This window comes from Dendropsophus ebraccatus, unplaced genomic scaffold, assembly GCF_027789765.1.
Source record: "Dendropsophus ebraccatus isolate aDenEbr1 unplaced genomic scaffold, aDenEbr1.pat pat_scaffold_843_ctg1, whole genome shotgun sequence".
Taxonomy (NCBI): Eukaryota; Metazoa; Chordata; class Amphibia; order Anura; family Hylidae; genus Dendropsophus; species Dendropsophus ebraccatus.
In genome coordinates, this window is record NW_027210443.1 from 55,091 (window position 1) to 64,626 (window position 9,536).

At 58.6% G+C, this 9,536-nt stretch overlaps 34 pseudogenes; all 34 read left to right on the plus strand.

Annotated features, from left to right (window-relative positions):
- Positions 1–137: 137 nt before the first annotated feature.
- On the plus strand, positions 138–257 carry LOC138780690 (5S ribosomal RNA; annotated as a pseudogene).
- Positions 258–515: 258 nt separating this feature from the next.
- On the plus strand, positions 516–635 carry LOC138780691 (5S ribosomal RNA; annotated as a pseudogene).
- Positions 636–704: 69 nt separating this feature from the next.
- LOC138780692 (5S ribosomal RNA) lies at positions 705–824 on the plus strand (annotated as a pseudogene).
- A 69-nt stretch (positions 825–893) lies between these two features.
- Positions 894–1,013, plus strand: LOC138780693 (5S ribosomal RNA; annotated as a pseudogene).
- A 69-nt stretch (positions 1,014–1,082) lies between these two features.
- LOC138780696 (5S ribosomal RNA) lies at positions 1,083–1,202 on the plus strand (annotated as a pseudogene).
- Positions 1,203–1,845: 643 nt separating this feature from the next.
- LOC138780697 (5S ribosomal RNA) lies at positions 1,846–1,965 on the plus strand (annotated as a pseudogene).
- A 449-nt stretch (positions 1,966–2,414) lies between these two features.
- LOC138780698 (5S ribosomal RNA) lies at positions 2,415–2,534 on the plus strand (annotated as a pseudogene).
- Positions 2,535–2,603: 69 nt separating this feature from the next.
- Positions 2,604–2,723, plus strand: LOC138780699 (5S ribosomal RNA; annotated as a pseudogene).
- A 69-nt stretch (positions 2,724–2,792) lies between these two features.
- Positions 2,793–2,912, plus strand: LOC138780700 (5S ribosomal RNA; annotated as a pseudogene).
- A 69-nt stretch (positions 2,913–2,981) lies between these two features.
- LOC138780701 (5S ribosomal RNA) lies at positions 2,982–3,101 on the plus strand (annotated as a pseudogene).
- Positions 3,102–3,170: 69 nt separating this feature from the next.
- LOC138780702 (5S ribosomal RNA) lies at positions 3,171–3,290 on the plus strand (annotated as a pseudogene).
- Positions 3,291–3,547: 257 nt separating this feature from the next.
- LOC138780703 (5S ribosomal RNA) lies at positions 3,548–3,667 on the plus strand (annotated as a pseudogene).
- A 258-nt stretch (positions 3,668–3,925) lies between these two features.
- On the plus strand, positions 3,926–4,045 carry LOC138780704 (5S ribosomal RNA; annotated as a pseudogene).
- Positions 4,046–4,114: 69 nt separating this feature from the next.
- Positions 4,115–4,234, plus strand: LOC138780705 (5S ribosomal RNA; annotated as a pseudogene).
- A 69-nt stretch (positions 4,235–4,303) lies between these two features.
- Positions 4,304–4,423, plus strand: LOC138780708 (5S ribosomal RNA; annotated as a pseudogene).
- Positions 4,424–4,682: 259 nt separating this feature from the next.
- Positions 4,683–4,802, plus strand: LOC138780709 (5S ribosomal RNA; annotated as a pseudogene).
- Positions 4,803–4,871: 69 nt separating this feature from the next.
- Positions 4,872–4,991, plus strand: LOC138780710 (5S ribosomal RNA; annotated as a pseudogene).
- A 69-nt stretch (positions 4,992–5,060) lies between these two features.
- On the plus strand, positions 5,061–5,180 carry LOC138780711 (5S ribosomal RNA; annotated as a pseudogene).
- A 69-nt stretch (positions 5,181–5,249) lies between these two features.
- LOC138780712 (5S ribosomal RNA) lies at positions 5,250–5,369 on the plus strand (annotated as a pseudogene).
- A 69-nt stretch (positions 5,370–5,438) lies between these two features.
- LOC138780713 (5S ribosomal RNA) lies at positions 5,439–5,558 on the plus strand (annotated as a pseudogene).
- A 69-nt stretch (positions 5,559–5,627) lies between these two features.
- LOC138780714 (5S ribosomal RNA) lies at positions 5,628–5,747 on the plus strand (annotated as a pseudogene).
- Positions 5,748–5,816: 69 nt separating this feature from the next.
- On the plus strand, positions 5,817–5,936 carry LOC138780715 (5S ribosomal RNA; annotated as a pseudogene).
- Positions 5,937–6,195: 259 nt separating this feature from the next.
- LOC138780716 (5S ribosomal RNA) lies at positions 6,196–6,315 on the plus strand (annotated as a pseudogene).
- A 259-nt stretch (positions 6,316–6,574) lies between these two features.
- On the plus strand, positions 6,575–6,694 carry LOC138780718 (5S ribosomal RNA; annotated as a pseudogene).
- A 69-nt stretch (positions 6,695–6,763) lies between these two features.
- Positions 6,764–6,883, plus strand: LOC138780720 (5S ribosomal RNA; annotated as a pseudogene).
- Positions 6,884–7,142: 259 nt separating this feature from the next.
- Positions 7,143–7,262, plus strand: LOC138780721 (5S ribosomal RNA; annotated as a pseudogene).
- A 69-nt stretch (positions 7,263–7,331) lies between these two features.
- Positions 7,332–7,451, plus strand: LOC138780722 (5S ribosomal RNA; annotated as a pseudogene).
- A 69-nt stretch (positions 7,452–7,520) lies between these two features.
- On the plus strand, positions 7,521–7,640 carry LOC138780723 (5S ribosomal RNA; annotated as a pseudogene).
- A 637-nt stretch (positions 7,641–8,277) lies between these two features.
- LOC138780724 (5S ribosomal RNA) lies at positions 8,278–8,397 on the plus strand (annotated as a pseudogene).
- A 259-nt stretch (positions 8,398–8,656) lies between these two features.
- LOC138780725 (5S ribosomal RNA) lies at positions 8,657–8,776 on the plus strand (annotated as a pseudogene).
- A 69-nt stretch (positions 8,777–8,845) lies between these two features.
- On the plus strand, positions 8,846–8,965 carry LOC138780726 (5S ribosomal RNA; annotated as a pseudogene).
- A 69-nt stretch (positions 8,966–9,034) lies between these two features.
- On the plus strand, positions 9,035–9,154 carry LOC138780727 (5S ribosomal RNA; annotated as a pseudogene).
- A 69-nt stretch (positions 9,155–9,223) lies between these two features.
- LOC138780729 (5S ribosomal RNA) lies at positions 9,224–9,343 on the plus strand (annotated as a pseudogene).
- A 69-nt stretch (positions 9,344–9,412) lies between these two features.
- Positions 9,413–9,532, plus strand: LOC138780730 (5S ribosomal RNA; annotated as a pseudogene).
- Positions 9,533–9,536: the final 4 nt, after the last annotated feature.

Sequence of the window (9,536 nt, forward strand, 5' to 3'; positions counted from 1 at the left end):
CTACACGGCTTAAGGCCCGGCAAGTTCCAGCATGGGAGACTGGCTGGGAATCCCGGGTGCCGCTGGCTTTTTGCCAATGGCAGCTCCAACGGCCCCTTTATCCATCCTCAAAAGGAAGCCTCGCTTTAGCAGAGCTCGTCAGCGGCCATTCTAAGCTGAAGGTGCCTGCCCTCGTCAGATCGCAGACTGCTACACGGCTTAAGGCCCGGCAAGTACCAGCATGGGAGACTGGCTGGGAATCCCGGGTGCCGCTGGCTTTTTGCCAATGGCAGCTCCAACGGCCCCTTTATCCATCCTCAAAAGGAAGCCTCGCTTTAGCAGAGCTCGTCAGCGGCCATTCTAAGCTGAAGGTGCCTGCCCTCGTCAGATCGCAGACTGCTACACGGCTTAAGGCCCGTCAAGTACCAGCATGGGAGACTGGCTGGGAATCCCGGGTGCCGCTGGCTTTTTGCCAATGGCAGCTCCAACGGCCCCTTTATCCATCCTCAAAAGGAAGCCTCGCTTTAGCAGAGCTCGTCAGCGGCCATTCTAAGCTGAAGGTGCCTGCCCTCGTCAGATCGCAGACTGCTACACGGCTTAAGGCCCGGCAAGTACCAGCATGGGAGACTGGCTGGGAATCCCGGGTGCCGCTGGCTTTTTGCCAATGGCAGCTCCAACGGCCCCTTTATCCATCCTCAAAAGGAAGCCTCGCTTTAGCAGAGCTCGTCAGCGGCCATTCTAAGCTGAAGGTGCCTGCCCTCGTCAGATCGCAGACTGCTACACGGCTTAAGGCCCGGCAAGTACCAGCATGGGAGACTGGCTGGGAATCCCGGGTGCCGCTGGCTTTTTGCCAATGGCAGCTCCAACGGCCCCTTTATCCATCCTCAAAAGGAAGCCTCGCTTTAGCAGAGCTCGTCAGCGGCCATTCTAAGCTGAAGGTGCCTGCCCTCGTCAGATCGCAGACTGCTACACGGCTTAAGGCCCGGCAAGTACCAGCATGGGAGACTGGCTGGGAATCCCGGGTGCCGCTGGCTTTTTGCCAATGGCAGCTCCAACGGCCCCTTTATCCATCCTCAAAAGGAAGCCTCGCTTTAGCAGAGCTCGTCAGCGGCCATTCTAAGCTGAAGGTGCCTGCCCTCGTCAGATCGCAGACTGCTACACGGCTTAAGGCCCGGCAAGTACCAGCATGGGAGACTGGCTGGGAATCCCGGGTGCCGCTGGCTTTTTGCCAATGGCAGCTCCAAACGGCCCCTTTATCCATCCTCAAAAGGAAGCCTCGCTTTAGCAGAGCTCGTCAGCGGCCATTCTAAGCTGAAGGTGCCTGCCCTCGTCAGATCGCAGACTGCTACACAACGGCTTAAGGCCCGGCAAGTACCAGCATGGGAGACTGGCTGGGAATCCCGGTGCCGCTGGCTTTTTGCCAATGGCAGCTCCAACGGCCCCTTTATCCATCCTCAAAAGGAAGCCTCGCTTTAGCAGAGCTCGTCAGCGGCCATTCTAAGCTGAAGGTGCCTGCCCTCGTCAGATCGCAGACTGCTACAACGGCTTAAGGCCCGGCAAGTACCAGCATGGGAGACTGGCTGGGAATCCCGGGTGCCGCTGGCTTTTTGCCAATGGCAGCTCCAACGGCCCCTTTATCCATCCTCAAAAGGAAGCCTCGCTTTAGCAGAGCTCGTCAGCGGCCATTCTAAGCTGAAGGTGCCTGCCCTCGTCAGATCGCAGACTGCTACACACGGCTTAAGGCCCGGCAAGTACCAGCATGGGAGACTGGCTGGGAATCCCGGGTGCCGCTGGCTTTTTGCCAATGGCAGCTCCAACGGCCCCTTTATCCATCCTCAAAAAGGAAGCCTCGCTTTAGCAGAGCTCGTCAGCGGCCATTCTAAGCTGAAGGTGCCTGCCCTCGTCAGATCGCAGACTGCTACACGGCTTAAGGCCCGGCAAGTACCAGCATGGGAGACTGGCTGGGAATCCCGGGTGCCGCTGGCTTTTTGCCAATGGCAGCTCCAACGGCCCCTTTATCCATCCTCAAAAGGAAGCCTCGCTTTAGCAGAGCTCGTCAGCGGCCATTCTAAGCTGAAGGTGCCTGCCCTCGTCAGATCGCAGACTGCTACACGGCTTAAGGCCCGGCAAGAAACCAGCATGGGAGACTGGCTGGGAATCCCGGGTGCCGCTGGCTTTTTGCCAATGGCAGCTCCAACGGCCCCTTTATCCATCCTCAAAAGGAAGCCTCGCTTTAGCAGAGCTCGTCAGCGGCCATTCTAAGCTGAAGGTGCCTGCCCTCGTCAGATCGCAGACTGCTACAACGGCTTAAGGCCCGGCAAGTACCAGCATGGGAGACTGGCTGGGAATCCCGGGTGCCGCTGGCTTTTTGCCAATGGCAGCTCCAACGGCCCCTTTATCCATCCTCAAAAGGAAGCCTCGCTTTAGCAGAGCTCGTCAGCGGCCATTCTAAGCTGAAGGTGCCTGCCCTCGTCAGATCGCAGACTGCTACACGGCTTAAGGCCCGGCAAGTACCAGCATGGGAGACTGGCTGGGAATCCCGGGTGCCGCTGGCTTTTTGCCAATGGCAGCTCCAACGGCCCCTTTATCCATCCTCAAAAGGAAGCCTCGCTTTAGCAGAGCTCGTCAGCGGCCATTCTAAGCTGAAGGTGCCTGCCCTCGTCAGATCGCAGACTGCTACACGGCTTAAGGCCCGGCAAGTACCAGCATGGGAGACTGGCTGGGAATCCCGGGTGCCGCTGGCTTTTTGCCAATGGCAGCTCCAACGGCCCCTTTATCCATCCTCAAAAGGAAGCCTCGCTTTAGCAGAGCTCGTCAGCGGCCATTCTAAGCTGAAGGTGCCTGCCCTCGTCAGATCGCAGACTGCTACACGGCTTAAGGCCCGGCAAGTACCAGCATGGGAGACTGGCTGGGAATCCCGGGTGCCGCTGGCTTTTTGCCAATGGCAGCTCCAACGGCCCCTTTATCCATCCTCAAAAGGAAGCCTCGCTTTAGCAGAGCTCGTCAGCGGCCATTCTAAGCTGAAGGTGCCTGCCCTCGTCAGATCGCAGACTGCTACACGGCTTAAGGCCCGGCAAGTACCAGCATGGGAGACTGGCTGGGAATCCCGGGTGCCGCTGGCTTTTTGCCAATGGCAGCTCCAACGGCCCCTTTATCCATCCTCAAAAGGAAGCCTCGCTTTAGCAGAGCTCGTCAGCGGCCATTCTAAGCTGAAGGTGCCTGCCCTCGTCAGATCGCAGACTGCTACACGGCTTAAGGCCCGGCAAGTACCAGCATGGGAGACTGGCTGGGAATCCCGGGTGCCGCTGGCTTTTTGCCAATGGCAGCTCCAACGGCCCCTTTATCCATCCTCAAAAGGAAGCCTCGCTTTAGCAGAGCTCGTCAGCGGCCATTCTAAGCTGAAGGTGCCTGCCCTCGTCAGATCGCAGACTGCTACACATCTTAAGGCCCGGCAAGTACCAGCATGGGAGACTGGCTGGGAATCCCGGGTGCCGCTGGCTTTTGCCAATGGCAGCTCCAACGGCCCCTTTATACATCCTCAAAAGGAAGCCTCGCTTTAGCAGAGCTCGTCAGCGGCCATTCTAAGCTGAAGGTGCCTGCCCTCGTCAGATCGCAGACTGCTACACGGCTTAAGGCCCGGCAAGTACCAGCATGGGAGACTGGCTGGGAATCCCGGGTGCCGCTGGCTTTTTGCCAATGGCAGCTCCAACGGCCCCTTTATCCATCCTCAAAAGGAAGCCTCGCTTTAGCAGAGCTCGTCAGCGGCCATTCTAAGCTGAAGGTGCCTGCCCTTGTCAGATTGCAGACTGCTACACGGCTTAATGCCCGGCAAGTACCAGCATGGGAGACTGGCTGGGAATCCCGGGTGCCGCTGGCTTTTTGCCAATGGCAGCTCCAACGGCCCCTTTATCCATCCTCAAAAGGAAGCCTCGCTTTAGCAGAGCTCGTCAGCGGCCATTCTAAGCTGAAGGTGCCTGCCCTCGTCAGATCGCAGACTGCTACACGGCTTAAGGCCCGGCAAGTACCAGCATGGGAGACTGGCTGGGAATCCCGGGTGCCGCTGGCTTTTTGCCAATGGCAGCTCCAACGGCCCCTTTATCCATCCTCAAAAGGAAGCCTCGCTTTAGCAGAGCTCGTCAGCGGCCATTCTAAGCTGAAGGTGCCTGCCCTCGTCAGATCGCAGACTGCTACACGGCTTAAGGCCCGGCAAGTACCAGCATGGGAGACTGGCTGGGAATCCCGGGTGCCGCTGGCTTTTTGCCAATGGCAGCTCCAACGGCCCCTTTATCCATCCTCAAAAGGAAGCCTCGCTTTAGCAGAGCTCGTCAGCGGCCATTCTAAGCTGAAGGTGCCTGCCCTCGTCAGATCGCAGACTGCTACACGGCTTAAGGCCCGGCAAGTACCAGCATGGGAGACTGGCTGGGAATCCCGGGTGCCGCTGGCTTTTTGCCAATGGCAGCTCCAACGGCCCCTTTATCCATCCTCAAAAGGAAGCCTCGCTTTAGCAGAGCTCGTCAGCGGCCATTCTAAGCTGAAGGTGCCTGCCCTCGTCAGATCGCAGACTGCTACAACGGCTTAAGGCCCGGCAAGTACCAGCATGGGAGACTGGCTGGGAATCCCGGGTGCCGCTGGCTTTTTGCCAATGGCAGCTCCAACGGCCCCTTTATCCATCCTCAAAAGGAAGCCTCGCTTTAGCAGAGCTCGTCAGCGGCCATTCTAAGCTGAAGGTGCCTGCCCTCGTCAGATCGCAGACTGCTACACGGCTTAAGGCCCGGCAAGTACCAGCATGGGAGACTGGCTGGGAATCCCGGGTGCCGCTGGCTTTTTGCCAATGGCAGCTCCAACGGCCCCTTTATCCATCCTCAAAAGGAAGCCTCGCTTTAGCAGAGCTCGTCAGCGGCCATTCTAAGCTGAAGGTGCCTGCCCTCGTCAGATCGCAGACTGCTACACGGCTTAAGGCCCGGCAAGTACCAGCATGGGAGACTGGCTGGGAATCCCGGGTGCCGCTGGCTTTTTGCCAATGGCAGCTCCAACGGCCCCTTTATCCATCCTCAAAAGGAAGCCTCGCTTTAGCAGAGCTCGTCAGCGGCCATTCTAAGCTGAAGGTGCCTGCCCTCGTCAGATCGCAGACTGCTACACGGCTTAAGGCCCGGCAAGTACCAGCATGGGAGACTGGCTGGGAATCCCGGGTGCCGCTGGCTTTTTGCCAATGGCAGCTCCAACGGCCCCTTTATCCATCCTCAAAAGGAAGCCTCGCTTTAGCAGAGCTCGTCAGCGGCCATTCTAAGCTGAAGGTGCCTGCCCTCGTCAGATCGCAGACTGCTACACGGCTTAAGGCCCGGCAAGTACCAGCATGGGAGACTGGCTGGGAATCCCGGGTGCCGCTGGCTTTTTGCCAATGGCAGCTCCAACGGCCCCTTTATCCATCCTCAAAAGGAAGCCTCGCTTTAGCAGAGCTCGTCAGCGGCCATTCTAAGCTGAAGGTGCCTGCCCTCGTCAGATCGCAGACTGCTACACGGCTTAAGGCCCGGCAAGTACCAGCATGGGAGACTGGCTGGGAATCCCGGGTGCCGCTGGCTTTTTGCCAATGGCAGCTCCAACGGCCCCTTTATCCATCCTCAAAAGGAAGCCTCGCTTTAGCAGAGCTCGTCAGCGGCCATTCTAAGCTGAAGGTGCCTGCCCTCGTCAGATCGCAGACTGCTACACGGCTTAAGGCCCGGCAAGTACCAGCATGGGAGACTGGCTGGGAATCCCGGGTGCCGCTGGCTTTTTGCCAATGGCAGCTCCAACGGCCCCTTTATCCATCCTCAAAAGGAAGCCTCGCTTTAGCAGAGCTCGTCAGCGGCCATTCTAAGCTGAAGGTGCCTGCCCTCGTCAGATCGCAGACTGCTACACGGCTTAAGGCCCGGCAAGTACCAGCATGGGAGACTGGCTGGGAATCCCGGGTGCCGCTGGCTTTTTGCCAATGGCAGCTCCAACGGCCCCTTTATCCATCCTCAAAAGGAAGCCTCGCTTTAGCAGAGCTCGTCAGCGGCCATTCTAAGCTGAAGGTGCCTGCCCTCGTCAGATCGCAGACTGCTACAACGGCTTAAGGCCCGGCAAGTACCAGCATGGGAGACTGGCTGGGAATCCCGGGTGCCGCTGGCTTTTTGCCAATGGCAGCTCCAACGGCCCCTTTATCCATCCTCAAAAGGAAGCCTCGCTTTAGCAGAGCTCGTCAGCGGCCATTCTAAGCTGAAGGTGCCTGCCCTCGTCAGATCGCAGACTGCTACACGGCTTAAGGCCCGGCAAGTACCAGCATGGGAGACTGGCTGGGAATCCCGGGTGCCGCTGGCTTTTTGCCAATGGCAGCTCCAACGGCCCCTTTATCCATCCTCAAAAGGAAGCCTCGCTTTAGCAGAGCTCGTCAGCGGCCATTCTAAGCTGAAGGTGCCTGCCCTCGTCAGATCGCAGACTGCTACAACGGCTTAAGGCCCGGCAAGTACCAGCATGGGAGACTGGCTGGGAATCCCGGGTGCCGCTGGCTTTTTGCCAATGGCAGCTCCAACGGCCCCTTTATCCATCCTCAAAAGGAAGCCTCGCTTTAGCAGAGCTCGTCAGCGGCCATTCTAAGCTGAAGGTGCCTGCCCTCGTCAGATCGCAGACTGCTACACGGCTTAAGGCCCGGCAAGTACCAGCATGGGAGACTGGCTGGGAATCCCGGGTGCCGCTGGCTTTTTGCCAATGGCAGCTCCAACGGCCCCTTTATCCATCCTCAAAAGGAAGCCTCGCTTTAGCAGAGCTCGTCAGCGGCCATTCTAAGCTGAAGGTGCCTGCCCTCGTCAGATCGCAGACTGCTACACGGCTTAAGGCCCGGCAAGTACCAGCATGGGAGACTGGCTGGGAATCCCGGGTGCCGCTGGCTTTTTGCCAATGGCAGCTCCAACGGCCCCTTTATCCATCCTCAAAAGGAAGCCTCGCTTTAGCAGAGCTCGTCAGCGGCCATTCTAAGCTGAAGGTGCCTGCCCTCGTCAGATCGCAGACTGCTACATCGGCTTAAGGCCCGGCAAGTACCAGCATGGGAGACTGGCTGGGAATCCCGGGTGCCGCTGGCTTTTTGCCAATGGCAGCTCCAACGGCCCCTTTATCCATCCTCAAAAGGAAGCCTCGCTTTAGCAGAGCTCGTCAGCGGCCATTCTAAGCTGAAGGTGCCTGCCCTCGTCAGATCGCAGACTGCTACACGGCTTAAGGCCCGGCAAGTACCAGCATGGGAGACTGGCTGGGAATCCCGGGTGCCGCTGGCTTTTTGCCAATGGCAGCTCCAACGGCCCCTTTATCCATCCTCAAAAGGAAGCCTCGCTTTAGCAGAGCTCGTCAGCGGCCATTCTAAGCTGAAGGTGCCTGCCCTCGTCAGATCGCAGACTGCTACACGGCTTAAGGCCCGGCAAGTACCAGCATGGGAGACTGGCTGGGAATCCCGGGTGCCGCTGGCTTTTTGCCAATGGCAGCTCCAACGGCCCCTTTATCCATCCTCAAAAGGAAGCCTCGCTTTAGCAGAGCTCGTCAGCGGCCATTCTAAGCTGAAGGTGCCTGCCCTCGTCAGATCGCAGACTGCTACACGGCTTAAGGCCCGGCAAGTACCAGCATGGGAGACTGGCTGGGAATCCCGGGTGCCGCTGGCTTTTTGCCAATGGCAGCTCCAACGGCCCCTTTATCCATCCTCAAAAGGAAGCCTCGCTTTAGCAGAGCTCGTCAGCGGCCATTCTAAGCTGAAGGTGCCTGCCCTCGTCAGATCGCAGACTGCTACAACGGCTTAAGGCCCGGCAAGTACCAGCATGGGAGACTGGCTGGGAATCCCGGGTGCCGCTGGCTTTTTGCCAATGGCAGCTCCAACGGCCCCTTTATCCATCCTCAAAAGGAAGCCTCGCTTTAGCAGAGCTCGTCAGCGGCCATTCTAAGCTGAAGGTGCCTGCCCTCGTCAGATCGCAGACTGCTACACGGCTTAAGGCCCGCAAGTACCAGCATGGGAGACTGGCTGGGAATCCCGGGTGCCGCTGGCTTTTTGCCAATGGCAGCTCCAACGGCCCCTTTATCCATCCTCAAAAGGAAGCCTCGCTTTAGCAGAGCTCGTCAGCGCCCATTCTAAAGCTGAAGGTGCCTGCCCTCGTCAGATCGCAGACTGCTACACGGCTTAAGGCCCGGCAAGTACCAGCATGGGAGACTGGCTGGGAATCCCGGGTGCCGCTGGCTTTTTGCCAATGGCAGCTCCAACGGCCCCTTTATCCATCCTCAAAAGGAAGCCTCGCTTTAGCAGAGCTCGTCAGCGGCCATTCTAAGCTGAAGGTGCCTGCCCTCGTCAGATCGCAGACTGCTACACGGCTTAAGGCCCGGCAAGTACCAGCATGGGAGACTGGCTGGGAATCCCGGGTGCCGCTGGCTTTTTGCCAATGGCAGCTCCAACGGCCCCTTTATCCATCCTCAAAAGGAAGCCTCGCTTTAGCAGAGCTCGTCAGCGGCCATTCTAAGCTGAAGGTGCCTGCCCTCGTCAGATCGCAGACTGCTACAACGGCTTAAGGCCCGGCAAGTACCAGCATGGGAGACTGGCTGGGAATCCCGGGTGCCGCTGGCTTTTTGCCAATGGCAGCTCCAACGGCCCCTTTATCCATCCTCAAAAGGAAGCCTCGCTTTAGCAGAGCTCGTCAGCGGCCATTCTAAGCTGAAGGTGCCTGCCCTCGTCAGATCGCAGACTGCTACACGGCTTAAGGCCCGGCAAGTACCAGCATGGGAGACTGGCTGGGAATCCCGGGTGCCGCTGGCTTTTTGCCAATGGCAGCTCCAACGGCCCCTTTATCCATCCTCAAAAGGAAGCCTCGCTTTAGCAGAGCTCGTCAGCGGCCATTCTAAGCTGAAGGTGCCTGCCCTCGTCAGATCGCAGACTGCTACACGGCTTAAGGCCCGGCAAGTACCAGCATGGGAGACTGGCTGGGAATCCCGGGTGCCGCTGGCTTTTTGCCAATGGCAGCTCCAACGGCCCCTTTATCCATCCTCAAAAGGAAGCCTCGCTTTAGCAGAGCTCGTCAGCGGCCATTCTAAGCTGAAGGTGCCTGCCCTCGTCAGATCGCAGACTGCTACACGGCTTAAGGCCCGGCAAGTACCAGCATGGGAGACTGGCTGGGAATCCCGGGTGCCGCTGGCTTTTTGCCAATGGCAGCTCCAACGGCCCCTTTATCCATCCTCAAAAGGAAGCCTCGCTTTAGCAGAGCTCGTCAGCGGCCATTCTAAGCTGAAGGTGCCTGCCCTCGTCAGATCGCAGACTGCTACACGGCTTAAGGCCCGGCAAGTACCAGCATGGGAGACTGGCTGGGAATCCCGGGTGCCGCTGGCTTTTTGCCAATGGCAGCTCCAACGGCCCCTTTATCCATCCTCAAAAGGAAGCCTCGCTTTAGCAGAGCTCGTCAGCGGCCATTCTAAGCTGAAGGTGCCTGCCCTCGTCAGATCGCAGACTGCTACACGGCTTAAGGCCCGGCAAGTACCAGCATGGGAGACTGGCTGGGAATCCCGGGTGCCGCTGGCTTTTT